A 21,525-nucleotide genomic window follows, 5' to 3' on the forward strand; every position below is an offset into this window, starting at 1 on the left:
CAGAGAAAGACCTAGTTCCCCACCTCATCGCGACCGGAGGCCTCACATCCTTTAAAAATTCCAGAGGTTCACGGAGATCAGTGCCTCCAAAGGAGACGATGCCTGACTCCTCGTGAAACTTGATAGGAGTCCCAGGATTCCTGTGGCACATGGAAAGGGACCCTTGGTCTCCCGTCTCAGCTGGAGAGGCGTCCCAATTGCCTTGCCAAGCCTCGAGGAGAATCCCGAGTTGTGTCTCGCAACTAGGCAAGAGTCCTGACGTGGCTGAACAAACACGTGGGTGGAAGGGCCATCCCCGTCGTAACTCGAGAATATACCCCAGGTTCCCGCCGCAACTCGAGAAAAACCATGAGACTTCTCCCTCGATGCGAGATGAGGCCCGATTCCCCTGTACTGCGTGCAGAGCAATTCTGTCTTGCACATCACACATGAAAGGAGCCTTGATTTCCTTGATGGCACTCCAGAGAATCCCCAAGAACACTGTTTCAAGGATAGAGGGATCCTGAGGTCACTGTAGCAACACGAAAGAACTCTGTGGACCAAAAATCAACTCGAAAAGAGAGGTTAGTCCCTGGATTCGTCTCCAGCGGAATACCACCTTACCACAAGCACCTCAAGAGGAGGCTTCTCTCAGCTCTAGGTATGTGAGAGGGACGCTGAGTTTGCGGCCTCAAGTGGAATGGACACCGCGATGCCCTGACTCGAAATAAGGCCGGATATCCCTGCAGTGACTTCAATGCAGGCTCGTCTTGCATCTCCCAGGACGAAAGGATGTCTGAATCCCCTGTGGAAAGCACAGAGAAAGACTTAGTTCCCCACCTCATCGCGACCGATAGCCTCACATCCTTTGAAAACTCCAGAGGTACGCGGAGATCAGTGCCTCCAAAGGAGACGATGCCTGACTCCTCGTGAAACTTGATAGGAGTCCCAGGATTCCTGTGGCACGTGGAAAGGGACACTTGGTCTCCCGCCTCAGCTGGAGAGGCGTCCCAATTGCCCTGCCAAGCCTCGAGGAGAATCCAGAGTTGTCCCTCGCAACTAGGCAGGAGTCCTGACGTCGCTGAAGAAACACGTGGGTGGAAGGGCCATCCCCGTCGTAACTCGAGAATATACCCCAGGTTCCCGCCGCAACTCGAGAAAAACCATGAGACTTGCCCCTCGCCGCGAGATGAGGCCCGATTCCCCTGCACTGCGTGCAGAGCACTTCTGTGTTGCACATCACACATGAAAGGAGCCTTGATTTCCTTCATGGCACTCCAGAGAAACCCCAAGAACACTGTTTCAAGGCTAGAGGGATCCTGAGGTCACTGTAGCAACACGAAAGAGCTCTGTGGACCAAAAATCAACTCGAGATGAGAGGTTAGTCCCTGGCTTCGACTCCAGAGGAATACCACCTTAACACAAGCACCTCAAGAGGAGGCTTCTCTCAGCTCTAGGTATGTGAGAGGGACCTTGAGTTTGCGGCCTCAAGTGGAATGGACACCGCGATGCCCTGACTCGAAATAAGGCCGGATATCCCTGCAGTGACTGGAATGCAGGCTCGTCTTGCATCTCCCAAGACGAAAGGGTGTCTGAATCCCCTGTGGAGACCACAGAGAAAGACCTAGTTCCCCACTTCATCGCGACAGGAGGCGTCAAATCCTTTGAAAACTCCAGAGGTATGCGGAGATCAGTGCCTCCAAAGGAGACGATGCCTGACTCCTCGTGAAACTTGATAGGAGACCCAGGATTCCTGTGGCACGTGGAAAGGGACCCTTGGTCTCCCGTCTCAGCTGGAGAGGCGTTCCAATTGCCCTGCCAAGCCTCGAGGAGAATCCAGAGTTGTCCCTCGCAACTAGGCAGGAGTCCTGACGTCGCTGAACAAAAACGTGGGTGGAAGGGCCATCCCCGTCGTAACTCGAGAATATACCCCAGGTTCCCGCCGCAACTCGAGAAAAACCATGAGACTTCCCCCTCGATGCGAGATGAGGCCCGATTCCCCTGTACTGCGTGCAGAGCAATTCCGTCTTGCACATCACACATGAAAGGAGCCTTGATTTCCTTGATGGCACTCCAGAGAAACCCCAAGAACACTGTTTCAAGGATAGAGGGATCCTGAGGTCACTGTAGCAACACGAAAGAACTCTGTGGACCAAAAATCAACTCGAAAAGAGAGGTTAGTCCCTGGATTCGTCTCCAGAGGAATACCACCTTACCACAAGCACCTCAAGAGGAGGCTTCTCTCAGCTCTAGGTATGTGAGAGGGACCCTGAGTTTGCGGCCTCAAGTGGAATGGACACCGCGATGCCCTGACTCGAAATAAGGCCGGATATCCCTGCAGTGACTTCAATGCAGGCTCGTCTTGCATCTCCCAGGACGAAAGGATGTCTGAATCCCCTGTGGAAAGCACAGAGAAAGACCTAGTTCCCCACCTCATCGCGACCGATAGCCTCACATCCTTTGAAAACTCCAGAGGTACGCGGAGATCAGTGCCTCCAAAGGAGATGATGCCTGACTCCTCTTGAAACTTGATAGGAGACCCAGGATTCCTGTGGCACGTGGAAAGGGACCCTTGGTCTCCCGTCTCAGCTGGAGAGGCGTCCCAATTGCCCTGCCAAGCCTCGAGGAGAATCCCGAGTTGTCCCTCGCAACTAGGCAGGAGTCCTGACGTGGCTGAACAAACACGTGGGTGGAAGGGCCATCCCCGTTGTAACTCGAGAATATACCCCAGGTTCCCGCCGCAACTCGAGAAAAACCATGAGACTTCCCCCTCGCCGCGAGATGAGGCCCGATTCCCCTGTACTGCGTGCAGAGCTATTCCGTCTTGCACATCACACATGAAAGGAGCCTTGATTTCCTTGATGGCACTCCAGAGAAACCCCAAGAACACTGTTTCAAGGCTAGAGGGATCCTGAGGTCACAATAGCAACACGAAAGAGCTCCGTGGGCCAAAAATCAACTCGAGATGAGAGGTTTGTCCCTGGCTTCGACTCCAGAGGAATACCACCTTACCACAAGCACCTCAAGAGGAGGCTTCTCTCAGCTCTAGGTATGTGAGAGGGACCCTGAGTTTGCGGCCTCAAGTGGAATGGACACCGCGATGCCCTGACGCGAAATAAGGCTGGATATCCCTGCAGTGACTTGAATGCAGGCTCGTCTTGCATCTCCCAAGATGAAAGGATGTCTGAATCCCCTGTGGAGACCACAGAGAAAGACCTAGTTCCCCACCTCATCGCGACCGGAGGCCTCACATCCTTTAAAAATTCCAGAGGTTCACGGAGATCAGTGCCTCCAAAGGAGACGATGCCTGACTCCTCGTGAAACTTGATAGGAGTCCCAGGATTCCTGTGGCACATGGAAAGGGACCCTTGGTCTCCCGTCTCAGCTGGAGAGGCGTCCCAATTGCCTTGCCAAGCCTCGAGGAGAATCCCGAGTTGTGTCTCGCAACTAGGCAAGAGTCCTGACGTGGCTGAACAAACACGTGGGTGGAAGGGCCATCCCCGTCGTAACTCGAGAATATACCCCAGGTTCCCGCCGCAACTCGAGAAAAACCATGAGACTTCTCCCTCGATGCGAGATGAGGCCCGATTCCCCTGTACTGCGTGCAGAGCAATTCTGTCTTGCACATCACACATGAAAGGAGCCTTGATTACCTTGATGGCACTCCAGAGAATCCCCAAGAACACTGTTTCAAGGATAGAGGGATCCTGAGGTCACTGTAGCAACACGAAAGAACTCTGTGGACCAAAAATCAACTCGAAAAGAGAGGTTAGTCCCTGGATTCGTCTCCAGCGGAATACCACCTTACCACAAGCACCTCAAGAGGAGGCTTCTCTCAGCTCTAGGTATGTGAGAGGGAGGCTGAGTTTGCGGCCTCAAGTGGAATGGACACCGCGATGCCCTGACTCGAAATAAGGCCGGATATCCCTGCAGTGACTTCAATGCAGGCTCGTCTTGCATCTCCCAGGACGAAAGGATGTCTGAATCCCCTGTGGAAAGCACAGAGAAAGACTTAGTTCCCCACCTCATCGCGACCGATAGCCTCACATCCTTTGAAAACTCCAGAGGTACGCGGAGATCAGTGCCTCCAAAGGAGACGATGCCTGACTCCTCGTGAAACTTGATAGGAGTCCCAGGATTCCTGTGGCACGTGGAAAGGGACACTTGGTCTCCCGCCTCAGCTGGAGAGGCGTCCCAATTGCCCTGCCAAGCCTCGAGGAGAATCCAGAGTTGTCCCTCGCAACTAGGCAGGAGTCCTGACGTCGCTGAAGAAACACGTGGGTGGAAGGGCCATCCCCGTCGTAACTCGAGAATATACCCCAGGTTCCCGCCGCAACTCGAGAAAAACCATGAGACTTGCCCCTCGCCGCGAGATGAGGCCCGATTCCCCTGCACTGCGTGCAGAGCACTTCTGTGTTGCACATCACACATGAAAGGAGCCTTGATTTCCTTCATGGCACTCCAGAGAAACCCCAAGAACACTGTTTCAAGGCTAGAGGGATCCTGAGGTCACTGTAGCAACACGAAAGAGCTCTGTGGACCAAAAATCAACTCGAGATGAGAGGTTAGTCCCTGGCTTCGACTCCAGAGGAATACCACCTTAACACAAGCACCTCAAGAGGAGGCTTCTCTCAGCTCTAGGTATGTGAGAGGGACCTTGAGTTTGCGGCCTCAAGTGGAATGGACACCGCGATGCCCTGACTCGAAATAAGGCCGGATATCCCTGCAGTGACTGGAATGCAGGCTCGTCTTGCATCTCCCAAGACGAAAGGGTGTCTGAATCCCCTGTGGAGACCACAGAGAAAGACCTAGTTCCCCACTTCATCGCGACAGGAGGCGTCAAATCCTTTGAAAACTCCAGAGGTATGCGGAGATCAGTGCCTCCAAAGGAGACGATGCCTGACTCCTCGTGAAACTTGATAGGAGACCCAGGATTCCTGTGGCACGTGGAAAGGGACCCTTGGTCTCCCGTCTCAGCTGGAGAGGCGTTCCAATTGCCCTGCCAAGCCTCGAGGAGAATCCAGAGTTGTCCCTCGCAACTAGGCAGGAGTCCTGACGTCGCTGAACAAAAACGTGGGTGGAAGGGCCATCCCCGTCGTAACTCGAGAATATACCCCAGGTTCCCGCCGCAACTCGAGAAAAACCATGAGACTTCCCCCTCGATGCGAGATGAGGCCCGATTCCCCTGTACTGCGTGCAGAGCAATTCCGTCTTGCACATCACACATGAAAGGAGCCTTGATTTCCTTGATGGCACTCCAGAGAAACCCCAAGAACACTGTTTCAAGGATAGAGGGATTCTGAGGTCACTGTAGCAACACGAAAGAACTCTGTGGACCAAAAATCAACTCGAAAAGAGAGGTTAGTCCCTGTATTCGTCTCCAGAGGAATACCACCTTACCACAAGCACCTCAAGAGGAGGCTTCTCTCAGCTCTAGGTATGTGAGAGGGACGCTGAGTTTGCGGCCTCAAGTGGAATGGACACCGCGATGCCCTGACTCGAAATAAGGCTGGATATCCCTGCAGTGACTTCAATGCAGGCTCGTCTTGCATCTCCCAGGACGAAAGGATGTCTGAATCCCCTGTGGAAAGCACAGAGAAAGACTTAGTTCCCCACCTCATCGCGACCGATAGCCTCACATCCTTTGAAAACTCCAGAGGTACGCGGAGATCAGTGCCTCCAAAGGAGACGATGCCTGACTCCTCGTGAAACTTGATAGGAGTCCCAGGATTCCTGTGGCACGTGGAAAGGGACACTTGGTCTCCCGCCTCAGCTGGAGAGGCGTCCCAATTGCCCTGCCAAGCCTCGAGGAGAATCCAGAGTTGTCCCTCGCAACTAGGCAGGAGTCCTGACGTCCCTGAAGAAACACGTGGGTGGAAGGGCCATCCCCGTCGTAACTCGAGAATATACCCCAGGTTCCCGCCGCAACTCGAGAAAAACCATGAGACTTCCCCCTCGATGCGAGATGAGGCCCGATTCCCCTGTACTGCGTGCAGAGCAATTCCGTCTTGCACATCACACATGAAAGGAGCCTTGATTTCCTTGATGGCACTCCAGAGAAACCCCAAGAACACTGTTTCAAGGATAGAGGGATCCTGAGGTCACTGTAGCAACACGAAAGAACTCTGTGGACCAAAAATCAACTCGAAAAGAGAGGTTAGTCCCTGGATTCGTCTCCAGAGGAATACCACCTTACCACAAGCACCTCAAGAGGAGGCTTCTCTCAGCTCTAGGTATGTGAGAGGGACCCTGAGTTTGCGGCCTCAAGTGGAATGGACACCGCGATGCCCTGACTCGAAATAAGGCCGGATATCCCTGCAGTGACTTCAATGCAGGCTCGTCTTGCATCTCCCAGGACGAAAGGATGTCTGAATCCCCTGTGGAAAGCACAGAGAAAGACCTAGTTCCCCACCTCATCGCGACCGATAGCCTCACATCCTTTGAAAACTCCAGAGGTACGCGGAGATCAGTGCCTCCAAAGGAGATGATGCCTGACTCCTCTTGAAACTTGATAGGAGTCCCAGGATTCCTGTGGCACTTGGAAAGGGACACTTGGTCTCCCGCCTCAGCTGGAGAGGCTTAACAATTGCCCTGCCAAGCCTCGAGGAGAATCCCGAGTTGTCCCTCCCAACTAGGCAGGAGTCCTGACGTGGCTGAAGAAACACGTGGTTGGAAGGGCCATCCCCGTCGTAACTCGAGAATATACCCCAGGTTCCCGCCGCAACTTGAGAAAATCCATGAGACTTCCCCCTCGATAAGAGATGAGGCCCGATTCCCCTGCACTGCGTGCAGAGCAATTCCGTCTTGCACATCACACATGAAAGGAGCCTTGATTTCCTTGATGGTACTCCAGAGAAACCCCAAGAACACTGTTTCAAGGCTAGAGGGATCCTGAGGTCACTGTAGCAACACGAAAGAGCTCCTTGGGCCAAAAATCAACTCGAGATGAGAGGTTAGTCCCTGGCTTCGATTCCAGAGGAATACCACCTTACCACAAGCACCTCAAGAGGAGGCTTCTCTCAGCTCTAGGTATGTGAGAGGGACCCTGAGTTTGCGGCCTCAAGTGGAATGGACACCGCAATGCCCTGACGCGAAATAAGGCTGGATATCCCTGCAGTGACTTCAATGCAGGCTCGTCTTGCATCTCCCAAGATGAAAGGATGTCTGAATCCCCTGTGGAGACCACAGAGAAAGACCTAGTTCCCCACCTCATCGCGACCGGAGGCCTCACATCCTTTGAAAACTCCAGAGGTACGCGGAGATCAGTGCCTCCAAAGGAGACGATGCCTGACTCCTCGTGAAACTTGATAGGAGTCCCAGGATTCCTGTGGCACTTGGAAAGGGACCCTTGGTCTCCCGCCTCAGCTGGAGAGGCGTCCCAATTGCCCTGCCAAACCTCGAGGAGAATCCAGAGTTGTCCCTTGCAACTAGGCAGGAGTCCTGACGTCGCTGAAGAAACACGTGTGTGGAAGGGCCATCCCCGTCATAACTCGAGAATATACCCCAGGTTCCCGCCGCAACTCGAGAAAAACCACGAGACTTCCCCCTCGATGCGAGATGAGGCCCAATTCCCCTGTACTGCGTGCAGAGCTATTCCGTCTTGCACATCACACATGAAAGGAGCCTTGATTTCCTTGATGGCACTCCAGAGAAACCCCAAGAACACTGTTTCAAGTATAGAGGGATCCTGAGGTCACTGTAGTAACACGAAAGAACTCTGTGGACCAAAAATCAACTCGAAAAGAGAGGTTAGTCCCTTGATTCGTCTCCAGAGGATACCACCTTACCACAAGCACCTCAAGAGGAGGCTTCTCTCAGCTCTAGGTATGTGAGAGGGACCCTGAGTTTGCGGCCTCAAGTGGAATGGACACCGCGATGCCCTGACTCGAAATAAGGCCGGATATCGCTGCAGTGACTTCAATGCAGGCTCGTCTTGCATCTCCCAGGACGAAAGGATGTCTGAATCCCCTGTGGAAAGCACAGAGAAAGACTTAGTTCCCCACCTCATCACGGCCGATAGCCTCACATCCTTTGAAAATTCCAGAGGTACGCGGAGATCAGTGCCTCCAAAGGAGACGATGCCTGACTCCTCGTGAAACTTGATAGGAGTCCCAGGATTCCTGTGGCACTTGGAAAGGGACCCTTGGTCTCCCACCTCAGCTGGAGAGGCGTCCCAATTGCCCTGCCAAGCCTCGAGGAGAATCCAGAGTTGTCCCTCGCAACTAGGCAGGAGTCCTGACGTCGCTGAAGAAACACGTTTGTGGAAGGGCCATCCCCGTCGTAACTCGAGAATATACCCCAGGTTCCCGCCGCAACTCGAGAAAAACCATGAGACTTCCCCCTCGCCGCGAGATAAGGCCCGATTCCCCTGCACTGCGTGCAGAGCAATTCCGTGTTGCACATCACACATGAAAGGAGCCTTGATTTCCTTCATGGCACTCCAGAGAAACCCCAAGAACACTGTTTCAAGGCTAGAGGGATCCTGAGGTCACTGTAGCAACACGAAAGAGCTCCGTGGACCAAGAATCAACACGAGATGAGAGGTTAGTCCCTGGCATCGACTCCTGAGGAATACCACCTTACCACAAGCACCTCAAGAGGAGGCTTCTCTCAGCTCTAGGTATGTGAGAGGGATCCTGAGTTTGCGGCATCAAGTGGAATGGACACCGCGATGCCCTGACTCGAAATAAGGCCGGATATCCCTGCAGTGACTTGAATGCAGGCTCGTCTTGCATCTCCCAAGATGAAAGGATGTCTGAATCCCCTGTGGAGACCACAGAGAAAGACCTAGTTCCCCACCTCATCGCGACCGGAGGCCTCACATCCTTTGAAAATTCCAGAGGTTCACGGAGATCAGTGCCTCCAAAGGAGACGATGCCTGACTCCTCGTGAAACTTGATAGGAGTCCCAGGATTCCTGTGGCACATGGAAAGGGACCCTTGGTCTCCCGTCTCAGCTGGAGAGGCGTCCCAATTGCCTTGCCAAGCCTCGAGGAGAATCCCGAGTTGTGTCTCGCAACTAGGCAAGAGTCCTGACGTGGCTGAACAAACACGTGGGTGGAAGGGCCATCCCCGTCGTAACTCGAGAATATACCCCAGGTTCCCGCCGCAACTCGAGAAAAACCATGAGACTTCTCCCTCGATGCGAGATGAGGCCCGATTCCCCTGTACTGCGTGCAGAGCAATTCCGTCTTGCACATCACACATGAAAGGAGCCTTGATTTCCTTGATGGCACTCCAGAGAATCCCCAAGAACACTGTTTCAAGGATAGAGGGATCCTGAGGTCACTGTAGCAACACGAAAGAACTCTGTGGACCAAAAATCAACTCGAAAAGAGAGGTTAGTCCCCGGATTCGTCTCCAGAGGAATACCATCTTACCACAAGCACCTCAAGAGGAGGCTTCTCTCAGCTCTAGGTATGTGAGAGGGACCCTGAGTTTGCGGCCTCAAGTGGAATGGACACCGCGATGCCCTGACTCGAAATAAGGCCGGATATCCCTGCAGTGACTTCAATGCAGGCTCGTCTTGCATCTCCCAGGACGAAAGGATGTCTGAATCCCCTGTGGAAAGCACAGAGAAAGACTTAGTTCCCCACCTCATCGCGACCGATAGCCTCACATCCTTTGAAAACTCCAGAGGTACGCGGAGATCAGTGCCTCCAAAGGAGACGATGCCTGACTCCTCGTGAAACTTGATAGGAGTCCCAGGATTCCTGTGGCACTTGGAAGGGGACACTTGGTCTCCCGCCTCAGCTGGAGAGGCGGCCCAATTGCCCTGCCAAGCCTCGAGGAGAATCCAGAGTTGTCCCTCGCAACTAGGCAGGAGTCCTGACGTCGCTGAAGAAACACGTGGGTGGAAGGGCCATCCCCGTCTTAACTCGAGAATATACCCCAGGTTCCCGCCGCAACTCGAGAAAAACCATGAGACTTGCCCCTCGCCGCGAGATGAGGCCCGATTCCCCTGCACTGCGTGCAGAGCACTTCTGTGTTGCACATCACACATGAAAGGAGCCTTGATTTCCTTCATGGCACTCCAGAGAAACCCCAAGAACACTGTTTCAAGGCGAGAGGGATCCTGAGGTCACTGTAGCAACACGAAAGAGCTCTGTGGACCAAAAATCAACTCGAGATGAGAGGTTAGTCCCTGGCTTCGACTCCAGAGGAATACCACCTTAACACAAGCACCTCCAGAGGAGGCTTCTCTCAGCTCTAGGTATGTGAGAGGGACCCTGAGTTTGCGGCCTCAAGTGGAATGGACACCGCGATGCCCTGACTCGAAATAAGGCCGGATATCCCTGCAGTGACTGGAATGCAGGCTCGTCTTGCATCTCCCAAGACGAAAGGGTGTCTGAATCCCCTGTGGAGACCACAGAGAAAGACCTAGTTCCCCACTTCATCGCGACAGGAGGCGTCAAATCCTTTGAAAACTCCAGAGGTATGCGGAGATCAGTGCCTCCAAAGGAGACGATGCCTGACTCCTCGTGAAACTTGATAGGAGACCCAGGATTCCTGTGGCACGTGGAAAGGGACCCTTGGTCTCCCGTCTCAGCTGGAGAGGCGTCCCAATTGCCCTGCCAAGCCTCGAGGAGAATCCCGAGTTGTCCCTCGCAACTAGGCAGGAGTCCTGACGTGGCTGAACAAACACGTGGGTGGAAGGGCCATCCCCGTCGTAACTCGAGAATATACCCCAGGTTCCCGCCGCAACTCGAGAAAAACCATGAGACTTCCCCGTCGATGCGAGATGAGGCCCGATTTCCCGGCACTGCGTGCAGAGCAATTCCGTGTTGCACATCACACATGAAAGGAGCCTTGATTTCCTTGATGGCACCCCAGAGAAACCCCAAGAACACTGTTTCAAGGCTAGAGGGATACTGAGGTCACTGTAGCAACACGAAAGAGCTCCGTGGACCAAGAATCAACACGAGATGAGAGGTTAATCCCTGGCTTCGACTCCTGAGGAATACCACCTTACCACAAGCACCTCAAGAGGAGGCTTCTCTCAGCTCTAGGTATGTGAGAGGGACCCTGAGTTTGCGGCCTCAAGTGGAATGGACACCGCGATGCCCTGACTAGAAATAAGGCCGGATATCCCTGCAGTGACTTGAATGCAGGCTCGTCTTGCATCTCCCAAGATGAAAGGATGTCTGAATCCCCTGTGGAGAACACAGAGAAACACCTAGTTCCCCACCTCATCGCGACCGGAGGCCTCACATCCTTTGAAAACTCCAGAGGTACGCGGAGATCAGTGCCTCCAAAGGAGACGATGCCTGACTCCTCGTGAAACTTGATAGGAGTCCCAGGATTCTTGTGGCACGTGGAAAGGGACCCTTGGTCTCCCGCCTCAGCTGGAGAGGCGTTCCAATTGCCCTGCCAAGCCTCGAGGAGAATCCCGAGTTGTCCCTCGCAACTAGGCAGGAGTCCTGACGTGGCTGAACAAACACGTGGGTGGAAGGGCCATCCCCGTCGTAACTCGAGAATATACCCCAGGTTCCCGCCGCAACTCGAGAAAAACCATGAGACTTCCCCCTCGATGCGAGATGAGGCCCGATTCCCCTGTACTGCGTGCAGAGCAATTCCGTCTTGCACATCACACATGAAAGGAGCCTTGATTTCCTTGATGGCACTCCAGAGAAACCCCAAGAACACTGTTTCAAGGATAGAGGGATTCTGAGGTCACTGTAGCAACACGAAAGAACTCTGTGGACCAAAAATCAACTCGAAAAGAGAGGTTAGTCCCTGTATTCGTCTCCAGAGGAATACCACCTTACCACAAGCACCTCAAGAGGAGGCTTCTCTCAGCTCTAGGTATGTGAGAGGGACCCTGAGTTTGCGGCCTCAAGTGGAATGGACACCGCGATGCCCTGACTCGAAATAAGGCCGGATATCCCTGCAGTGACTTCAATGCAGGCTCGTCTTGCATCTCCCAGGACGAAAGGATGTCTGAATCCCCTGTGGAAAGCACAGAGAAAGACTTAGTTCCCCACCTCATCGCGACCGATAGCCTCACATCCTTTGAAAACTCCAGAGGTATGCGGAGATCAGTGCCTCCAAAGGAGACGATGCTTGACTCCTCGTGAAACTTGATAGGAGTCCCAGGATTCCTGTGGCACTTGGAAAGGGACACTTGGTCTCCCGCCTCAGCTGGAGAGGCGTCCCAATTGCCCTGCCAAGCCTCGAGGAGAATCCAGAGTTGTCCCTCGCAACTAGGCAGGAGTCCTGACGTCGCTGAAGAAACACGTGTGTGGAAGGGCCATCCACGTCGTAACTCGAGAATATACCCCAGGTTCCCGCCGCAACTCGAGAAAAACCATGAGACTTCCCCCTCGCCGCGAGATGAGGCCCGATTCCCCTGCACTGCGTGCAGAGCAATTCCGTGTTGCACATCACACATGAAAGGAGCCTTGATTTCCTTGATGGCACTCCAGAGAAACCCCAAGAACACTGTTTCAAGGCTAGAGGGATCCTGAGGTCACTGTAGCAACACGAAAGAGCTCCGTGGGCCAAAAATCAACTCGAGATGAGAGGTTAGTCCCTGGCTTCGACTCCAGAGGAATACCACCTTACCACAAGCACCTCAAGAGGAGGCTTCTCTCAGCTCTAGGTATGTGAGAGGGACCCTGAGTTTGCGGCCTCAAGTGGAATGGACACTGCGATGCCCTGACTCGAAATAAGGCTGGATATCCCTGCAGTGACTTGAATGCAGGCTCGTCTTGCATCTCCCAAGATGAAAGGATGTCTGAATCCCCTGTGGAGACCACAGAGAAACACCTAGTTCCCCACCTCATCGCGACCGGAGGCCTCACATCCTTTGAAAACTCCAGAGGTACGCGGAGATCAGTGCCTCCAAAGGAGACGATGCCTGACTCCTCGTGAAACTTGATAGGAGTCCCAGGATTCCTGTGGCACTTGGAAAGGGACACTTGGTCTCCCACCTCAGGTGGAGAGGCGTCCCAATTGCCCTGCCAAGCCTCGAGGAGAATCCACAGTTGTCCCTCGCAACTAGGCAGGAGTCCTGACGTGGCTGAACAAACACGTGGGTGGAAGGGCCATCCCCGTCGTAACTCGAGAATATACCCCAGGTTCCCGCCGCAACTCGAGAAAAACCATGAGACTTGCCCCTCGCCGCGAGATAAGGCCCGATTCCCCTGCACTGCGTGCAGAGCAATTCCGTGTTGCACATCACACATGAAAGGAGCCTTGATTTCCTTCATGGCACTCCAGAGAAACCCCAAGAACACTGTTTCAAGGCTAGAGGGATCCTGAGGTCACTGTAGCAACACGAAAGAGCTCCGTGGACCAAGAATCAACACGAGATGAGAGGTTAGTCCCTGGCATCGAATCCTGAGGAATACCACCTTACCACAAGCACCTCAAGAGGAGGCTTCTCTCAGCTCTAGGTATGTGAGAGGGATCCTGAATTTGCGGCATCAAGTGGAATGGACACCGTGATGCCCTGACTCGAAATAAGGCCGGATATCCCTGCAGTGACTTGAATGCAGGCTCGTCTTGCATCTCCCAAGAAGAAAGGATGTCTGAATCCCCTGTGGAGACCACAGAGAAACACCTAGTTCCCCACCTCATCGCGACCGGAGGCCTCACATCCTTTGAAAACTCCAGAGGTACGCGGAGATCAGTGCCTCCAAAGGAGACGATGCCTGACTCCTCGTGAAACATGATAGGAGTCCCAGGATTCTTGTGGCACGTGGAAAGGGACCCTTGGTCTCCCGCCTCAGCTGGAGAGGCATTCCAATTGCCCTGCCAAGCCTCGAGGAGAATCCCGAGTTGTCCCTCGCAACTAGGCAGGAGTCCTGACGTCGCTGAAGAAACACGTGTGTGGAAGGGCCATCCCCGTCGTAACTCGAGAATATACCCCAGGTTCCCGCCGCAACTCGAGAAAAACCATGAGACTTCCCCCTCGCCGCGAGATGAGGCCCGATTCCCCTGTACTGCGTGCAGAGCAATTCCGTCTTGCACATCACACATGAAAGGAGCCTTGATTTCCTTGATGGCACTCCAGAGAAAACCCAAGAACACTGTTTCAAGGCTAGAGGGATCCTGAGGTCACTGTAGCAACACGAAAGAGCTCCGTGGGCCAAAAATCAACTCGAGATGAGAGGTTTGTCCCTGGCTTCGACCCCAGAGGAATACCACCTTACCAAAAGCACCTCAAGAGGAGGCTTCTCTCAGCTCTAGGTATGTGAGAGGGACCCTGAGTTTGCGGCCTCAAGTGGAATGGACACCGCGATGCCCTGACGCGAAATAAGGCTGGATATCCCTGCAGTGACTTGAATGCAGGCTCGTCTTGCATCTCCCAAGAAGAAAGGATGTCTGAATCCCCTGTGGAGACCACAGAGAAAGACCTAGTTCCCCACCTCATCGCGACCGGAGGCCTCACATCCTTTGAAAATTCCAGAGGTTCACGGAGATCAGTGCCTCCAAAGGAGACGATGCCTGACTCCTCGTGAAACTTGATAGGAGTCCCAGGATTCCCGTGGCACATGGAAAGGGACCCTTGGTCTCCCGTCTCAGCTGGAGAGGCGTCCCAATTGCCTTGCCAAGCCTCGAGGAGAATCCCGAGTTGTGTCTCGCAACTAGGCAAGAGTCCTGACTTGGCTGAACAAACACGTGGGTGGAAGGGCCATCCCCGTCGTAACTCGAGAATATACCCCAGGTTCCCGCCGCAACTCGAGAAAAACCATGAGACTTCTCCCTCGATGCGAGATGAGGCCCGATTCCCCTGTACTGCGTGCAGAGCAATTCCGTCTTGCACATCACACATGAAAGGAGCCTTGATTTCCTTGATGGCACTCCAGAGAATCCCCAAGAACACTGTTTCAAGGATAGAGGGATCCTGAGGTCACTGTAGCAACACGAAAGAACTCTGTGGACCAAAAATCAACTCGAAAAGAGAGGTTAGTCCCTGGATTCGTCTCCAGCGGAATACCACCTTACCACAAGCACCTCAAGAGGAGGCTTCTCTCAGCTCTAGGTATGTGAGAGGGACGCTGAGTTTGCGGCCTCAAGTGGAATGGACACCGCGATGCCCTGACTCGAAATAAGGCCGGATATCCCTGCAGTGACTTCAATGCAGGCTCGTCTTGCATCTCCCAGGACGAAAGGATGTCTGAATCCCCTGTGGAAAGCACAGAGAAAGACTTAGTTCCCCACCTCATCGCGACCGATAGCCTCACATCCTTTGAAAACTCCAGAGGTACGCGGAGATCAGTGCCTCCAAAGGAGACGATGCCTGACTCCTCGTGAAACTTGATAGGAGTCCCAGGATTCCTGTGGCACTTGGAAAGGGACACTTGGTCTCCCGCCTCAGCTGGAGAGGCGTCCCAATTGCCCTGCCAAGCCTCGAGGAGAATCCAGAGTTGTCCCTCGCAACTAGGCAGGAGTCCTGACGTCGCTGAAGAAACACGTGGGTGGAAGGGCCATCCCCGTCGTAACTCGAAAATATACCCCAGGTTCTCGCCGCAACTCGAGAAAAACCATGAGACTTGCCCCTCGCCGCGAGATGAGGCCCGATTCCCCTGCACTGCGTGCAGAGCACTTCTGTGTTGCACATCACACATGAAAGGAGCCTTGATTTCCTTCATGGCACTCCAGAGAAACCCCAAGAACACTGTTTCAAGGCGAGAGGGATCCTGAGGTCACTGTAGCAACACGAAAGAGCTCCGTGGACCAAAAATCAACTCGAGATGAGAGGTTAGTCCCTGGCTTCGACTTCAGAGGAATACCACCTTAACACAAGCACCTCAAGAGGAGGCTTCTCTCAGCTCTAGGTATGTGAGAGGGACCCTGAGTTTGCGGCCTCAAGTGGAATGGACACCGCGATGCCCTGACTCGAAATAAGGCCGGATATCCCTGCAGTGACTGGAATGCAGGCTCGTCTTGCATCTCCCAAGACGAAAGGATGTCTGAATCCCCTGTGGAGACCACAGAGAAACACCTAGTTCCCCACCTCATCGCGACCGGAGGCCTCACATCCTTTGAAAACTCCAGAGGTATGCGGAGATCAGTGCCTCCAAAGGAGACAATGCTTGACTCCTCGTGAAACTTGATAGGAGTCCCAGGATTCCTGTGGCACTTGGAAAGGGACACTTGGTCTCCCGCCTCAGCTGGAGAGGCGTCCCAATTGCCCTGCCAACCCTCGAGGAGAATCCAGAGTTGTCCCTCGCAACTAGGCAGGAGTCCTGACGTCGCTGAAGAAACACGTGTGTGGAAGGGCCATCCCCGTCGTAACTCGAGAATATACCCCAGGTTCCCGCCGCAACTCGAGAAAAACCATGAGACTTCCCCCTCGCCGCGAGATGAGGCCCGATTCCCCTGCACTGCGTGCAGAGCAATTCCGTGTTGCACATCCCACATGAAAGGAGCCTTGATTTCCTTGATGGCACTCCAGAGAAACCCCAAGAACACTGTTTCAAGGCTAGAGGGATCCTGAGGTCACTGTAGCAACACGAAAGAGCTCCGTGGACCAAGAATCAACACGAGATGAGAGGTTAGTCCCTGGCTTCGACTCCTGAGGAATACCACCTTACCACAAGCACCTCAAGAGGAGGCTTCTCTCAGCTCTAGGTATGTGAGAGGGATCCTGAGTTTGCGGCCTCAAGTGGAATGGACACCGCGATGCCCTGACTCGAAATAAGGCCGGATATCCCTCCAGTGACTTGAATGCAGGCTCGTCTTGCATCTCCCAAGAAGAAAGGATGTTTGAATCCCCTATGGAGACCACAGAGAAACACCTAGTTCCCCACCTCATCGCGACCGGAGGCCTCACATCCTTTGAAAACTCCAGAGGTACGCGGAGATCAGTGCCTCCAAAGGAGACGATGCCTGACTCCTCGTGAAACTTGATAGGAGTCCCAGGATTCTTGTGGCACGTGGAAAGGGTCCCTTGGTCTCCCCCCTCAGCTGGAGAGGCGTTCCAATTGCCCTGCCAAGCCTCGAGGAGAATCCCGAGTTGCCCCTCGCAACTAGGCAGGAGTCCTGACGTGGCTGAACAAACACGTGGGTGGAAGGGCCATCCCCGTTGTAACTCGAGAATATACCCCAGGTTCCCGCCGCAACTCGAGAAAAACCATGAGACTTCCCCCTCGCCGCGAGATGAGGCCCGATTCCCCTGCACTGCGTGCAGAGCAATTCTGTGTTGCACATCACACATGAAAGGAGCCTTGATTTCCTTCATGGCACTCCAGAGAAACCCCAAGAACACTGTTTCAAGGCTAGAGGGATCCTGAGGTCACTGTAGCAACACAAAAGATCTCCGTGGACCAAAAAGCAACTCGAGATGAGAGGTTAGTCCCTGGCTTCAACTCCAGAGGAATACCACCTTACCACAAACACCTCAAGAGGAGGCTTCTCTCAGCTCTAGGTATGTGAGAGGGACCCTGAGTTTGCGGCCTCAAGTGCAATGGACACCGTGATGCCCTGACTTGAAATAAGGCCGGATATCCCTGCAGTGACTGGAATGCAGGCTCGTCTTGCATCTCCCAAGACGAAAGGGTGTCTGAATCCCCTGTGGAGACCACAGAGAAAGACCTAGTTCCCCACCTCATCGCGACAGGAGGCCTCAAATCCTTTGAAAACTCCAGACGTATGCGGAGATCAGTGCCTCCAAAGGAGACGATGCCTGACTCCTCGTGAAACTTGATAGGAGACCCAGGATTCCTGTGGCACGTGGAAAGGGACCCTTGGTCTCCCGTCTCAGCTGGAGAGGCGTCCCAATTGCCCTGCAAAGCCTCGAGGAGAATCCCGAGTTGTCCCTCACAACTAGGCAGGAGTCCTGACATGGCTGAACACACACGTGTGTGGAAGGGCCATCCCCGTCGTAACTCGAGAATATACCCCAGGTTCCCGCCGCAACTCGAGAAAAACCATGAGACTTCCCCCTCGCCGCGAGATGAGGCCCGATTCCCCTGAACTGCGTGCAGAGCAATTCCGTGTTGCACATCACACATGAAAGGAGCCTTGATTTCCTTGATGGCACTCCAGAGAAACCCCAAGAACACTGTTTCAAGGCTAGAGGGATCCTGAGGTCACTGTAGCAACACGAAAGAGCTCCGTGGACCAAGAATCAACACGAGATGAGAGGTTAGTCCCTGGCTTCGACTCCTGAGGAATACCACCTTACCACAAGCACCTCAAGAGGAGGCTTCTCTCAGCTCTAGGTATGTGAGAGGGACCCTGAGTTTGCGGCCTCAAGTGGAATGGACACCGCGATGCCCTGACGCGAAATAAGGCTGGATATCCCTGCAGTGACTTGAATGCAGGCTCGTCTTGCATCTCCCAAGAAGAAAGGATGTCTGAATCCCCTGTGGAGACCACAGAGAAAGACCTAGTTCCCCACCTCATCGCGACCGGAGGCCTCACATCCTTTGAAAACTCCAGAGGTACGCGGAGATCAGTGCCTCCAAAGGAGACGATGCCTGACTCCTCGTGAAACTTGATAGGAGTCCCAGGATTCCTGTGGCACGTGGAAAGGGACCCTTGGTCTCCCGCCTCAGCTGGAGAGGCGTCCCAATTGCCTTGCCAAGCCTCGAGGAGAATCCCGAGTTGTGTCTCGCAACTAGGCAAGAGTCCTGACGTGGCTGAACAAACACGTGTGTGGAAGGGCCATCCCCGTCGTAACTCGAGAATATACCCCAGGTTCCCGCCGCAACTCGAGAAAAACCATGAGACTTCCCCCTCGCCGCGAGATGAGGCCCGATTCCCCTGCACTGCGTGCAGAGCAATTCCGTGTTGCACATCACACATGGAAGGAGCCTTGATTTCCTTCATGGCACTCCAGAGAAACCCCAAGAACACTGTTTCAAGGCTAGAGGGATCCTGAGGTCACTGTAGCAACACGAAAGAGCTCCGTGGACCAAAAATCAACTCGAGATGAGAGGTTAGTCCCTGGCTTCGACTCCAGAGGAATACCACCTTACCACAAGCACCTCAAGAGGAGGCTTCTCTCAGCTCTAGGTATGTGAGAGGGACCCTGAGTTTGCGGCCTCAAGTGGAATGGACACCGCGATGCCCTGACTCGAATTAAGGCCGGATATCCCTGCAGTGACTGGAATGCAGGCTCGTCTTGCATCTCCCAAGACGAAAGGGTGTCTGAATCCCCTGTGGAGACCACAGAGAAAGACCTAGTTCCCCACCTCATCGCGACAGGAGGCCTCAAATCCTTTGAAAACTCCAGAGGTATGCGGAGATCAGTGCCTCCAAAGGAGACGATGCCTGACTCCTCGTGAAACTTGATAGGAGACCCAGGATTCCTGTGGCACGTGGAAAGGGACCCTTGGTCTCCCGTCTCAGCTGGAGAGGCGTCCCAATTGCTCTGCAAAGCCTCGAGGAGAATCCCGAGTTGTCCCTCGCAACTAGGCAGGAGTCCTGACGTGGCTGAACAAACACGTGGGTGGAAGGGCCATCCCCGTCGTAACTGGAGAATATACCCCAGGTTCCCGCCGCAACTCGAGAAAAACCATGAGACTTCCCCCTCGCCGCGAGATGAGACCCGATTCCCCTGCACTGCATGCAGAGCAATACCGTCTTGCACATCACACATGAAAGGAGCCTTGATTTCCTTGATGGCACTCCAGAGAAACCCCAAGAACACTGTTTCAAGGATAGATGGACCCTGAGGTCACAGTAGCAAAAAGAAAGAACTCTGTGGACCAAAAATCAACTCGAAAAGAGAGGTTAGTCCCTGGATTCGTCTCCAGAGGAATACCACCTTACCACAAGCACCTCAAGAGGAGTCTTCACTCAGCTCTAGGTATGTGAGAGGGACCCTGAGTTTGCGGCCTCAAGTGGAATGGACACCGCGATGCCCTGACTCGAAATAAGGCCGGATATCCCTGCAGTGACTTCAATGCAGGCTCGTCTTGAATCTCCCAGGACAAAAGGATGTCTGAATCCCCTGTGGAAAGCACAGAGAAAGACTTAGTTCCCCACCTCATCGCGACCGATAGCCTCACATCCTTTGAAAACTCCAGAGGTACGCGGAGATCAGTGCCTCCAAAGGAGACGATGCCTGACTCCTCGTGAAACTTGATAGGAGTCCCAGGATTCCTGTGGCACTTGGAAAGGGACACTTGGTCTCCCGCCTCATCTGGAGAGGCGTCACAATTGCCCTGCCAAGCCTCGAGGAGAATCCCGAGTTGTCCCTCGCAACTAGGCAGGAGTCCTGACGTCGCTGAAGAAACACGTGGGTGGGAGGGCCATCCCCGTCGTAACTCGAGAATATACCCCAGCTTCCCGCCGCAACTCGAGAAAAACCATGAGACTTCCCCCTCGCCGCGAGATGAGGCCCGACTCCCCTGCACTGCGTGCAGAGCAATTCCGTGTTGCACATCACACATGAAAGGAGCCTTGATTTCCTTGATGGCACTCCAGAGAAACCCCAAGAACACTGTTTCAAGGCTAGAGGGATCCTGAGGTCACTGTAGCAACACGAAAGAGCTCCGTGGGCCAAAAATCAACTCGAGATGAGAGGTTAGTCCCTGGCTTCAACTCCAGAGGAATACCACCTTACCACAAGCACCTCAAGAGGAGGCTTCTCTCAGCTCTAGGTATGTGAGAGGGACCCTGAGTTTGCGGCCTCAAGTGGAATGGACACCGCGATGCCCTGACGCGAAATAAGGCTGGATATCCCTGCAGTGACTTGAATGCAGGCTCGTCTTGCATCTCCCAAGATGAAAGGATGTCTGAATCCCCTGTGGAGACCACAGAGAAAGACCTAGTTCCCCACCTCATCGCGACCGGAGGCCTCACATCCTTTGAAAACTCCAGACGTACGCGGAGATCAGTGCCTCCAAAGGAGACGATGCCTGACTCCTCGTGAAACTTGATAGGAGTCCCAGGATACCTGTGGCACGTGGAAAGGGAACCTTGGTCTACCACCTCAGCTGGAGAGGCGTCCCAATTGCCCTGCCAAGCCTCGAGGAGAATCCCGAGTTGTGTCTCGTAAATAGGCAAGAGTCCTGACGTGGCTGAACAAACACGTGAGTGGAAGGGCCATCCCCGTCGTAACTCGAGAATATACCCCAGGTTCCCGCCGCAACTCGAGAAAAACCATGAGACTTCCCCCTCGCCGCGAGATGAGGCCCGATTCCCCTGCACTGCGTGCAGAGCAATTCTGTGTTGCACATCACACATGAAAGGAGCCTTGATTTCCTTGATGGCACTCCAGAGAAACCCCAAGAACACTGTTTCAAGGCTAGAGGGATCCTGAGGTCACTGTAGCAACACGAAAGAGCTCCGTGGACCAAAAATCAACTCGAGATGAGAGGTTAGTCCCTGGGTTCGACTCCAGAGGAATACCACCTTACCACAAGCACCTCAAGAGGAGGCTTCTCTCAGCTCTAGGTATGTGAGAGGGACCCTGAGTTTGCGGCCTCAAGTGGAATGGACACCGCGATGCCCTCACGCGAAATAAGGCTGGATATCCCTGCAGTGACTTGAATGCAGGCACGTCTTGCATCTCCCAAGATGAAAGGATGTCTGAATCCCCTGTGGAGACCACAGAGAAAGACCTAGTTCCCCACCTCATCGCGAC

Source organism: Cervus elaphus, chromosome 6 (assembly GCF_910594005.1).
Source record: "Cervus elaphus chromosome 6, mCerEla1.1, whole genome shotgun sequence".
Lineage (NCBI taxonomy): Eukaryota > Metazoa > Chordata > Mammalia > Artiodactyla > Cervidae > Cervus > Cervus elaphus.